This window comes from Schistocerca cancellata, chromosome 10 (assembly GCF_023864275.1).
Source record: "Schistocerca cancellata isolate TAMUIC-IGC-003103 chromosome 10, iqSchCanc2.1, whole genome shotgun sequence".
In the NCBI taxonomy this organism is placed as follows: Eukaryota; Metazoa; Arthropoda; class Insecta; order Orthoptera; family Acrididae; genus Schistocerca; species Schistocerca cancellata.
This window is the reverse complement of record NC_064635.1, coordinates 27,924,253-27,938,028: the sequence shown is the minus strand read 5'-3', so window position 1 is coordinate 27,938,028 and position 13,776 is coordinate 27,924,253. Positions and strand designations below refer to the sequence as shown.

The 13,776-nt window shown below is 37.1% G+C and overlaps 1 protein-coding gene across 1 annotated transcript in view; it reads right to left on the bottom strand.

The window, feature by feature from the left end:
- Window positions 1-261: 261 nt before the first annotated feature.
- Window positions 262-13,776, bottom strand: part of LOC126106730 (uncharacterized) — a 143,239-nt gene continuing 129,724 nt past the window's right edge. Inside the window, exon 18 of the mRNA XM_049913108.1 lies at window positions 262-4,278. The gene's annotated coding sequence lies outside the window, so the exon portion shown is untranslated. The remainder of the gene's footprint in view (window positions 4,279-13,776) is intronic.

Below are 13,776 nucleotides of genomic sequence, written 5' to 3'. Positions count from 1 at the left end.
CAATCACTTGGTAACAATCTATTTCTGCTCTAATAAAACAGGGAATTGATCCATATGATGTCTGAAACTACTGTAAGTTCCAAAAGTTTTTGTGGATTCAGGTGCGGATCTTAAATTTAGAGCCAACAGCATGCCACATGTGGGAAAAACACACACACACACACACACACACACACACACACACACACACACCCAAATAAATTGAGACACTTTTATGTCTATAACTTAAATAGTATTTATTATAAACTTTAATTTCTTTTGAAAAATGGTAAAGGTAGATCATAAAATAAGGTACAGTATGTGATAAATAGGCACTATTATGATGAACCTGACATAATTAACACTACATGCAAAAATATAATTCTTTTTACAGGCATTTCGAAACAAGTGCACTTTTCATTGAACATAATTATTAAGATGGTCAAAAAACTTTAAAAATAAAATAGGTATTTTCGGTTCATTTAACATCTGCCTGCAATAGCAATGGAACAACATGTGCAAATATTAATAAGTGATTATGCAGTCCTGGTACGTGGTACAAATAACAATGGTAAAAAAAAAGAAACATTATTTTAACTACCGGCATTATGGAAATGGTAACCAACAGTAAAAAAAATATAATGAAACACACATTTACAACCCAATCTATCAACAGTCAGCTAGTATCTAAAATTAAGATTACTTAGCTTGTAACCCAATTTTCTGAACAAATTTCATTATATAGATAAAATATTCCATAAAATTATCTTTTCTCTGAAAAAAAAAAACAAAAACTGAAATATTGTTCCTGAAGCTCACCCTGTAGAGATCATAGCACTTCGCTGCACTTCTTATTTCCACGACTGAATGGAAAGGGCATTTAATGCCCACAGTTGTAATTAGAAACAGTTTTCTTCTCATAGGTAGACTGAGTTGTACCATGTCTGTATTAACGTAACAAACCAGGTACATCAATGCAGACTGAGATATGTGTTAGCACAACTCTGTTCCATAGTTTTTAAAATATTATTTTATTAAATACATAAGTTACTGGCTGTTCTAGTTGCTATGGATAATTACCACTTTCTGACTCCAAATACTGCGGATTACAAGTAATGTATTGACTTGCCATATATTAGTAATTGCATGCTTCATCATATTGGTTTACTGTTAGGTACTTATTTTTAACTTCAAAGAAATTTTATATGAAATCTTCCTAAGCCTTCATAAATCTGTTTTAAATATGGACACAATAAGTGCTTTAGAAGGCTTTAACACACTTGTGTGCAAACAAAATTCACAAGGCACTTGCCTTAAGGAAGATACTTTGGAGATTATATACATATCACGGTAAGTTGTCACAAAAATATAAATACAGAATTTCCAGAACTATCAGTGTTTGGAGCCAAATGGCATTTCAGGCTGTCCTGGTCTTTAAAGCTGCCAGATAAACAAAGTCTTAGATGTTTGTGCTGACAACATCTATACTGAATAATTTCATTGGCAAATCCACACTGGAAGCCAGCTTAATAATACAAGTTTTGGACTGTATTCAGTGAGAGGACAATTTCAGTTAACAGCGCTTCCAATGGAAGGCTTCTGCTGTCTGTAAAGATGTACAAGTGAGATGGTGAGTACTCACCCAAGTAAAGACTCAAAAGTTCTATGTGCACACATTTGCTCATAATATTCTAAAATGACTGATAATACAAATTTAGATTAACACAATATATTTTACACAGTAAAGTGAAGAAGTATTGGTATTATTAGCTGAAGGGCATCACTGTAAAAGGGGGAAACTACTTAGCAAAACCACTTAATCTCACATAGTAGTGTAATTTGATTCCTGTAGTAACTATTAACACTAGAAATTTCTGGTACGGCATGGTACTCCAATAGGATAGAAAGTCTGGTGACAACCTGATGCTATTACACAAAGTAGCAAACATATACAGACTGACAAACAAAATTTAAAGGAAGAGAACTGAAGTGGGGAGAAACGCTTAACTGAAAACGACTTTCACTAACAAAGAGGTTTTACAAAGTGGAATTATGAAATATTAGAGAGATAAATAAATATGAAGCTTTTTAATTGCGTGTAACATTTCAAAATTCTACCACATTCCAGCAGCTTTACAGCCCAAAATGCCGACCTAGTTAAGACAAGATTTCAATGAATACCATTTCCCACAGGTCAAAAATAATGGTGCTACTACTCGACCGCAAATGCGGTTGGTGTATACGTACATATTTATATATTTACAAATCATTTTCATTGAAATGTATTTGATACTGCTCTTTAAAAAAAGTAAAGAGCTATTAACATTACCATTCTAATTCTTATACTGTATTTACATAACTCAGGATGATTTTTAACTATTGCTTGTTTGTTTTTACACACATTACTCCTCCTTATTGATACAAATTACAAAAACTGATGAATTAATCTTTTCTTGCCTTACTGAGTCTCATAGATTCCCAAAGATATGGGAGGAAATCTCAAATGTAGCACTACTTCACTGAGAAACAAGACACTGAAAAGAATCAATAGATTGGGAGTGACACTATGAGCTTACTTACTAAACAACTTTTTTCTTTTTACAAGGAAACAGTACACACATCTGATGCTAACAAAATACAGGTTCTTGAAAAACTGTTAAGAACAATCTTTGTAAGCCAAGAAAATACTTATTCATTAGTTTTACAATGTAATTACATCTGCCACTTTTATGAAAAGCTTTTTATTATTCAGACAGGACAAATGTAACATTTGAGCAAGCTACGTTTATAACTACAGCTCTCACATGTGACAAAAATATTTTCAGGCACAATGAAGACAAAGTGTTCTTCCAAAAAGACCTGACTCAAGATTTTTTTCCCTAGCCATCTGAAACGAGCATTAAAACAAGATTTCTCAGAAATTGTATTACTCACTGAAAAAATTAACTGCTCAAGGAGTCTGTCCAGAAGGAAAAAACTTTTAAATGATTTGTGTGTGACAGTGCTAAAATGTCACCAACTGTATGCATAAATAACTGTAGCCATGTTGTCAGTAATTTTCAGATTACAAGGAAAATGAATATGAAACTTTATTACAAGCAAGCTACAAATAAGGCTTAAAATGTTTTCTTTTTGATTACACCAAAACTGTCTACTACACAAACAAAACAGCATTAAAAAAACGCATGGAATCTTTCCCGATTAATATCAACTTCTTGTATCCGACATTGGTTGAAAACCAAGCAAATGACACATATTTCAGTCTAAAATTACTTTCCTCTCATTTTAAAACAGTCTCTGCTATGACAACAAACAAACATATACAAGATATCAACAAATGTAAAAAATATCTTTTAGGAATCACAGCAACAAAATGCACCAACATCAATTAAATCTGTTGCAACACCAATTCACGGCTGGAACATTTGTATCCATATATGACGAGAAAAGGATTTTAAACATATGACAATTCACATTACTGACAAATATCTTCACCAGTAGCAGCAGATCCAAAAAGACAGGCTGTAACTTTCCAGACACCTTCAAGAATCACGAAATTGAAGCAAATTCGAAGGAAATATTCACTAAAACTGATACCACAGTTCAAACAATGTCACAATTTAACATATCCTAGTTTGTTTATCACTTTTTGACTATATCAATACTTATGCGAGATTTTGCACATGTGCACACACTTAAGTACATCACTTTCTGCAATGCCCATGAGAATCATGGGCATTCACTGTACATGAAGAGACATTCTCTATACACACAAATTTCCTAAAACTGAACCAAATATTAACATCAGTCCATTCCACAGATATAAGTGAGTGAACAAGTTCTGTGATAAACCTCCTATGACAGTTTTAAAAAGCTAAAATGAATTGTCTCTATCAGAAATATCACATATAACAATGGTATCTTGTTATCTACCTGCAGTTACTTCTTCAGTGCTTACGAACTGGCAATAATTCATAAAAATAATCTTACTCCACACCACTACAGGGCAAAATTTCAATAACAAGTCTTTACAGATATTGTCAAATACATGACAGGAAATAAAGGCACAAATGTGCCCACGACAGGTGAAAAGTGTATGAAGCATTTAAGCTCTGACAGAGCGACAGTTTACTAAATACCAGTGGATTAAAATCGGAGGCAAAGTGAGCAATGCTTTGCACAATTTTCATAAAACCATTTCACGCCAGTGCCTATATTGTTGACAATCAGCTTCCATCTGATGTGTACGTTGGAACCAAGACTGCTGTAACGTAATAGCACTTTGATGTCATTGGTCACCTAGGATAAAAAGCAAATTTGGAGACGAGTTAGTTACACATTTTATACATCATGTGCATGTCATAAGTTAATGCTTAACACTAAATGTTTACATATTTGTGTGTGTGTGTGTGGGGGGGGGGGGGGGGGGGGGGGGGAGTAACTGTTACTAGTGAGTTGAAATATTTGTTGTGACCAGAAGTGTTGCATTTTTATCACAAACACCCTTATGAATAAACAAATTTTTGCAAAAAAAGTGACCCCCACACGATACAAACAAGGATGGATGTTGAATATTGACTAATTTCAGGCTCTGCCTATTTGGGGTATACCTGGTGTTGGCAGTTCTATTTATGTCATCACACTTCAGGTGTAGCTCAGATCTTCATTATCCAGCATGATCAGATTCATGTGACAACTATACAACTCTTACTGGAGTTCAATGTGTGTCATACTGGCTTATTTTATTGTAGGTGTTACAAATTTGGCAAATGTGTCCCAAATACAAAATATGAGGCTTGTGAAAGTGGACAAAGCCAGAAACCAGTCAGCCAATATTTAAATAGAAAATTACATGCAAACAATATAAAAAATATATTTTCTTCAATATGAGGGCTCCAAGACACGGCATACTGAAAACTTTTATAAGGATGTGTGAAATATTTTCATAAGGTGGTGCTCTTTTCTGAGCTCATAATTGCTCGTTATAAATATTTGCAGAGGCTTCCAAATTGTGAGGGGCAATGACATGTAGTGTGAAGCTGGTGGCAAACTTACTATAATTGTGGGGCACACAACTGTGAATGTGGCCATTGCCTTCACTGATTCTGAGGGCTTCCCAACAGCCAGTATAGAAGAAATGGTTACATGCAGCTTCCTTGCTGACAGTTAATATTTAATGGGTGTTCTTACATTGTGAAAAACATTCAACTCAGTATCAGACAAGGTATATACGACCCGGGAGAACTGGGAGATTTGGGAAAAACCCAGGAATTTTTTCATTCGGGAGAAAACCGGGAATTTTTTTAGAATCCCAGGATTTTTTTGTTTTAGTTTTCAGTTAAATTTTCGTAATTTTGAGTGGTAAGAAATAATACTCTAAAAAAGGATATTACTGTGTCCCGTTACTTCAGAATAATACTGCAGCATATATATATATATAAAATGCAATATATTAAAATGCAGTCTCCCATCCTTCATCAAAGACACCAACCACTTTCTCGAATGCCTGGAATCCTTACCCAGTCTGTTACCCCCGGAAACCATCCTTGTAACCATTGATGCCACTTCCCTATACACAAATATCCTGCACGTCCAGGGCCTCGCTGCAATGGAGCACTTCCTTTCACGCCGATCACCTGCCACCCTACCTAAAACCTCTTTCCTTATCACCTTAGCCAGCTTCATCCTGACTCACAACTTCTTCACTTTTGAAGGCCAGACATACCAACAATTAAAGGGAACAGCCATGGGCACCAGGATGGCCCCCTCGTATGCCAACTTATTTATGGGTCGCTTAGAGGAAGCCTTCTTGGTTACCCAAGCCTGCCAACCCAAAGTTTGGTACAAATTTATTGATGACATCTTCATGATCTGGACTCACAGTGAAGAAGAACTCCAGAATTTCCTCTCCGACCTCAACTCCTTTGGTTCCATCAGATTCACCTGGTCCTACTCCAAATCCCATGCCACTTTCCTTGACGTTGACCTCCATCTGTCCAATGGCCAGCTTCACACATCCGTCCACATCAAACCCACAATCAAGCAACAGTACCTCCATTATGACAGCTGCCACCCATTCCATATCAAATGGTCCCTTCCATACAGCCTAGGCCTTCGTGGCAAACAAATCTGCTCCAGTCCGGAATCCCTGAACCATTACACCAACAACCTGAAAACAGCTTTCGCATCCCGCAACTACCCTCCTGACCTGGTACAGAAGCAAATTACCAGAGCCACCCTCATCCCCTCAAACCCAGAACCTCTCACAGAAGAACCCCAAAAGTGCCCCACTTGTGATGGGATAATTCCCGCGACTGGATCAGACTCTGAATGTGGCTCTCCAGCAGGGATACGACTTCCTCAAATCCTGCCCCGAAATGAGATCCATCCTTCACGAAATCCTCCCCACTCCACCAAGAGTGTCTTTCCGCTGTCCACCTAACCTTCGTAACCTCTTGGTTCATCCCTATGAAATCCGAAACCACCTTCCCTACCCTCTGGCTCCTACCCTTGTAACCGCCCCTGGTGTAAAACCTGTCCCATGCACCCTCCCACCACCACCTACTCCAGTCCTGTAACCCGGAAGGTGTACACGATCAAAGGCAGAGCCACGTGTGAAAGCACCCACGTGATTTACCAGCTGACCTGCCTAGACTGTGACGCTTTCTATGTGGGAATGACCAGCAACAAACTGTCGATTCGCATGAATGGACACAGGCAGACAGTGTTTGTTGGTAATGAGGATCACCCTGTGGCTAAACATGCCTTGGTGCACGGCCAGCACATCTTGGCACAGTGTTACACCGTCCGGGTTATCTGGATAATTCCCACTAACACCAACCTATCCGAACTCCGGAGATGGGAACTTGCCCTTCAATATATCCTCTCTTCCCGTTATCCACCAGGCCTCAATCTCCGCTAATTTCAAGTTGCCGCCACTCATACCTCACCTGTCATTCAACAACATCTTCGCCTCTGCACTTCTGCCTCGACTGACATCTCTGCCCAAACTCTTTGCCTTTAAATATGTCTGCTTGTGTCTGTATATGTGTGGATGGATATGTGTGTGTGTGTGTGTGCGTGCACTAGTGTATACCTGTCCTTTTTTCCCCCTAAGGTAAGTCTTTCCGCTCCCGGGACTGGAATGACTCCTTACCCTCTCCCTTAAAACCCACATCCTTTCGTCTTTCCCTCTCCTTCCCTCTTTCCTGATGAGGCAACAGTTTGTTGCGAAAGCTTGAATTTTGTGTGTATGTTTGTGTTCGTTTGTGTGTCTGTCGACCTGCCAGCACTTTCATTTGGTAAGTCACATCATCTTTGTTTTTAAGTATATTTTTCCTTTGTGGAATGTTTCCTTCTATATATATATATATATATATATATATATATATATATATATATATATATAAAAAAACAAAGATGATGTGACTTACCAAATAAAAGTGCTGTCAGGTCGACAGACACACAAAAGAACACAAACATACACACAAAATTCAAGCTTTCGCAACAAACTGTAGCCTCATCAGGAAAGAGGGAAGGAGAGGGAAAGACGGAAGGATGTGGGTTTTAAGGGAGAGGGTAAGGAGTCATTCCAGTCCCGGGAGTGGAAAGACTTACCTTATGGGGAAAAAAGGACGGGTATACACTCGCACACACACACACATATCCATCCACACATATACAGACACAAGCAGACATATTTTTCCTTCATGGATTGTTTCCTTCTATTATAACTATATATATATATATATATATATATATATATATATATATATATATATATATTAAAAACAGAGATTCCATGACTTACCAAACGGCAAAGCGCTGGTAGATAGGCACAATAAAAAACACACAAACACACACACAAAATTTCCCCAGTACTGGAATCACCTTTTGAAATCATCTATACGGTTATGTAGGTTATGGTCCAAGGTTCACACCCTGTAGCCATTCATTCTGAGGGGCCCTCATTTGTGAGTAATCAACAAAAAAAATTTTTTTTTGAATTCTGCATGATGCTCTGTAGCTTTAAAAAATAGAAACATTAAACAGGCTGGTTGCATAGCATAACAGTTAAAGGTAAATTCCTTACATGCAAAAGGTTGTGGTTTGTATCTCTTCACATGCTTTGAAATTTTTTATCTCTAAATCTTTATTAAAATGAGACTGATCATTATTTTTATCCAGTTAATTGATGTTAATGTAAATGTTTTGTTTCTATTTGTTTGTCAGCTGTTATTTTTCTTCCTTTGGTTTATTTCCCACTAGGAATCTTTGGTCACATGATTTTAATTACTGTTATTTAATAACTTTTCAATTTACTCCATTTCATCATCTTATATTTTTGTCCATGTTACTGCATTCATGATGTTTCTCCTCATTTTACTGGAAATTCCTTTCTTTCATTTAACCCTTCTACATTATTTTGTCCATGGTAAAATGAGGATTTATGTTTTAAATGTCTGTGTGAAGATTACCATAAAAATGTACATCTTGTGATGAGAAATACATGTTTGGCATCATTGCACGATCAATGTGAATTTCATCTTCTGTTTTTAACAACTATATTAGCATTTTCAAATGTTTAAATGTTATGAAAGATACATAAGAATAATTAAATTCACAGGCACAAAGGTCACAAGTTAAAAGAAGAACAACAGGGAGAAAAAATGAGATCAAATTAAAAAGTTAATACAATGATTAAAATGATGTGACAAAGGAATAGAAATACAAAATTACATTTCAACCAATTGATTGAATAAAAATAATGATCAGTCATTTCAATAAAGTTTTTAAAACAGAAAATTTCCAAGTGCCTGAAGAGATGTGAACCCACAACCTTTCACATGTGAGGACTTCATACCTTAACTGTTATGTTACACAACCAGTCTGTTTAATGTTCTTATTTTTAAAGCTGTAGTGCATCACACAAAATTCTGAATTTTTTCTTCTTCCCACTGATTAAAAGCAAATGAGGGCTCACAAGGGTGAACAGGTGCAGGGCAAGATTCCTTGGACCCTAACCTACATCACCATGTAGATGATTTAAAAAGAAAAGTCAGTCCCACTGATATGGCTGTCTCTTTGTAAGAACATATTCTGAACTCTCACATAATTAGGTATCTCGAGCAGACTGACCTCCTCCATGCTAACCAGCGTGGATTCTGGAAACATCAATCGTATGAAAACCAACTCACACTTTTCTCACATAACATACTGAAAGCCATGGATCAATGCAGCAGTTAGACGCAGTATCCCTCAATTTCTGTAAAACATTTGAACTGGTACAACATCTATGCTTATTATCAAAAGTATGATCATATAGGGTACCAAGCAAAATTTGTGTCTAGGGAGAGCACAGCATGTCACCTGGGATGGGGAGCCATTGACAGGTGTAGAAGTAATTTCGGGTCTGCCTCTGGGAAGTATTTTGGAACCCATGCTGTTTATATTGTATATTAATGACTTTGTGGGCAATATTAATAGTAACTTCAGACTTTTCAGAGATGATGCATTGATCTGTAGTGTAATACTGACAGAAAGAAGCAACACAAATATTCAATTGGATTGCGATAAGATTTCAATGTTGTACAAAGATTGTTGACTTGTTTTAAATATTCAGAAATTTAAAACTGTGCACTTCTGAAAATGAGAAAACATTCTAGGACTACAATATCGATGATTCACAGGTGGAATTGGTCAACTCATACACATACCTATCTGTAACAATTAGTAGGAATATGAAATGGTATGGTCAGAAAGTCTCAGTTGCTGGTAAAGTAGGTGGCAGACTGGTTCACTGGCAGAATACTAGGGAAGGGAAGTAAGTCTGAAAAGGAGACCGCATGCTAAACACTCTTGAGACTCATCCTAGAACATTACTCAAGTGTGTAGGACCTGTACCAAATAGGACTAACAGGAGATACGGAATGTATACATGTAAGGACAGCACGACTGGTCAAAAGTTAGTTTGACCACGGGAGAGTGTCACATGGATGGTGAAGAAACTGATCTGGCAGACTCTAAGACAGATGTAAACTATCCCAAAAAAACCTGTTTCAAGAACCAGATTTAAATAACAACTCTAGGAATATATCAACAACCCCCCCCCCCCAAACCCCCACCACCACCAGTGCTGCTTGCAAAGGGATCGTGAGGACAAGATTCAACTAATTACAATCATACGGAGGTATCTAAATGATCATGCTTCCTGTGTCCCATACGTGACTGGAACAGAAAAAAACCTTAGTAACTTGTACAACAAGATATACATCTACAGGCACTTTACAATGGTTCACAGAGTATAAATGTAGCAGGAAAACAATTTCAATAAAAGCAACATAGTAGAATTACTTCAATGAAATGAAATGTCGTGTGGCTTGGGCCTCTTGTCGGTAGACTGGTTGCTGATGTAAGTCTTTTTGGTTGACGCCATTTCGGCGACTTGCATGTCGATGGGGATGAGACGATGATGAAGACAACACAATACCCAGTCCCTGAGCGGAGAAAATTTCTGACCCAACCAGGAATCGAACCCGAGCCCCTTTGCATAGCATTCCATCGTGCTGACCACTCAGCTATCGATGCGGACATTGCGATTACAATACCTCACATTATACATGTAATGAACATTGGTGACATTAATTATTCAAGGGAAGAACATAAATCTGATTTGTAATGTGTGAGGACTGACATTGGAGTTTGTGTTTATACCAGTTACATTTATTACAATAGTAACCAGAGTGAGCTGAAGACAGAACGAATTTTATTTTTAAAATGATGTGAAAGCAAAACATAACCAATTATCACAAGCCGGGGAAGTATTAGTTCCTTCCTCGGCATGGAGAGGGAGACAAGTTGCTGCCTAAGGGAGGAACCAATAGGTCTGAAAGTTAGAAAAGTGCAATATACTTTTGTGTGTGTCTATCGGCAGTAGTAAATATTTCACTTCCTAATGTTAAGTTCAACCCAGCAATTGTCTCTCAAGCTTTAAAGTTTTTTTTTCAGTAAATTTTTCTTTCGATAGAATTATCATAGTTGTAAGTCAGGAAGGACTTCCTTCTTTCTTGAATCATAAAAGCAGACAGCATTTCAATTTATTTCAAACTCTCTCTCTCTCTCTCTCTCTCTCTCTCTCTCTCTCTCTGCCTACAAGTACGATTTTTTAAAATTTTTTATCGCATAATTGATTTTGGAGCTACCAGCCTCATCTCCTGCACCTTACAATGCACATTATCCCCCCCTCCCCCCAAATCGCGGATCAACAGCTGATGGTCATCAATGATCAGATGTATGGCGTCTCTGAAGATGGGGCTAGTAGATCAGAAATCAATTATGTGATACAGAAATATAGAAGTCCATCCTTGCAGCCAGAGGATAATTTATTTCCAAGGGTGTGCTGAAAAGTAATGCCTCCAAATCTTTTATGAGAAAACTCTTAAAGCTTTTTAAATAAAACACATGTTATTAACATTCTATACCCTTACTCTTCACATCTACACTTTCGCAGTCCTCTGGCACTAGAGGCTCCAAATTACTGTGTGTAAAATGATAGAATGTGACATAACTATGATGGTGCATGAGAAACAATGATTTGTAACCAAGTTTCAGATTTGAAGAGTTCATACACGCATGGAGCACCCTCTCCTTGAGTGTGACAATTCAATACTACACACAAGCACTGCGACATCTACAACAATCTGATGCTTTGGGTTCACTGTTGACAATCAATTCAGTTCTGACTTGGCCCCACCCAATTTTCAAGTGTTTCCAAGACTTAAGGAACACCTTCAAGAACTTCACTTTGATAGTGAGGAAATGATGCACGCAGAGGTGAGGTTGTGGCTCCGTCAACAGAGTCAAATGTTCTACAGTGGTGGTGTCAACAAAATGGTCTTGTGTTGGGAAAAAAACTGCTCACTGCCAGGGTGACCATGTTGAGAAATAAATATGTAGACATGAAAAATAAAGATGTAGAATGTAAATAATGCTTTTTAAATGTCTTTTAGGTGAAGCTCTTTTATTGTTCACATTTGGTTTATTTGTTTCATTTAAAAAGCTTTAAGAGTTTTCACATAAAAAATTTCAGAGGAATTACTTTTCAGCATGCCCTCATAAAAGCAAAAAATACATTATTTTAATTCCTTCTGTACCACTACAAACAAACCCATGTGTGATAGACACATCACATGGAACGATATTTGTGATGTCAGAGTATAATCAAAAGTGATTTGCTACACATATTAGTATTTACGTATGGTAGAAGGGTGGTACTTTCTGTGGTTCTGCATGTGTTTCAGAGACTTCTGGATGACAAATGAGATGACAGCCCACAACCAATAGAGTGAGTAGCAAGTATGCTGGGCAGTGAGAAAAAAAAAAAACCACTGTGGTTCTGGAATGGCGCTACTGAGTTATGTCTACAAGGAGCAGCATAACGATGCTTATAGTCATTATAAAACGATAAATGTAATTAGAATTGTGGACAATGGAGCATTTCAATTTCAGATCCATGTAGTCAGTTCTCGAGTAAAAACTGAGCTGAAACAATTGTCAATAAATTAGTCTTCGAAGTCATGTATAATTTTTTATACTCAAATAAATTAATTTTTATTGCTGAAGTGGAGTGTATACTGAAAAAAGTGAGAAATTCTGCAACTGTTGTATGAGATTTAATACTGAGTACCACATTTGGAAGGGTATGATACAACAGTCAAAATTCAGCTAATTTGAAGCTAAGGCTAATATATATACCCAATAGGCAAAAAGTGGAGAGCAACTTATGGTATTTTTTTATTATTACTGTACCAACATTATGGGAAGAACTGCAGAAAGAATAACAAATTGCAGCTAATCTAAATTTACTTATATTTCTGTTACCTTGAGAAATGCCTCTGTGAGAGAACAGTGCATGTTCTTATCCTCACTGAATGTGATGTATTTGCAAGTGAAATGTGAACTTACATTTGTCAGCACAGCCCTGTTATTTTCCAAATCTGTTGAATTGAACAGATATTCCAACAACTTTTAATTGAAAGCTCTCTGTTTCCCCTGGTTAAAGCAACTCTGTGAGCTATCCAGAAATAAATCTTCATTAGGCTACATATAAAATACTGGAAGAGTTAAAGCTAACATTTATCTAGAAAGTGACTGTTCATATTTAGACATTTATCATCTTTGTAAGAAGATGAGAAATCCCCTCTATTTAAAATACTGCCATCTTAGATTGCAACGATTCCATGACAATATATCAAAGTTAAAGCGATGGGAACCAAGCCACTTCTCATGTGCATAAAGGGGTAGGTACCATCTGGAACCAAGTCTGAGCTGTTTCTTGAAGTGTTTTTGGCAGATACGATATTCCATCTTCTTCCAGTCATGTACCATGGACACCAATGTTTCTTCTTCTGACATTTCAGCCAATAACCATACAGATATTATCAAGGTGAGCCAATGACTGAAATAAAAGCACTCGACATGTAGTGTGGAATAAATGTATGTGCGTCAAGAGACAGCCTTCACAAGAGTGGCTGCTACAGATACTACTTCATGCGGCCAAGAATAAAACATATCAAGCACCAAGTCAGCAAACCCACAGTGCTTACTAAAAATTTTTAAATGGATGGCACGTGTAGCAATGTTGAGCAGCGAAGAGTCAGAATAACAATTCCTCTGAGAGCACAGATATGAAGTGAATGGTTACCATGGTTTGTCGAGCAGGAAACACTTGTCTCGGTTGAGCAGGATGTCTGCTACTCTTATTTCTAGAGCCTTCTTGACCACCGAATGCCAATATGA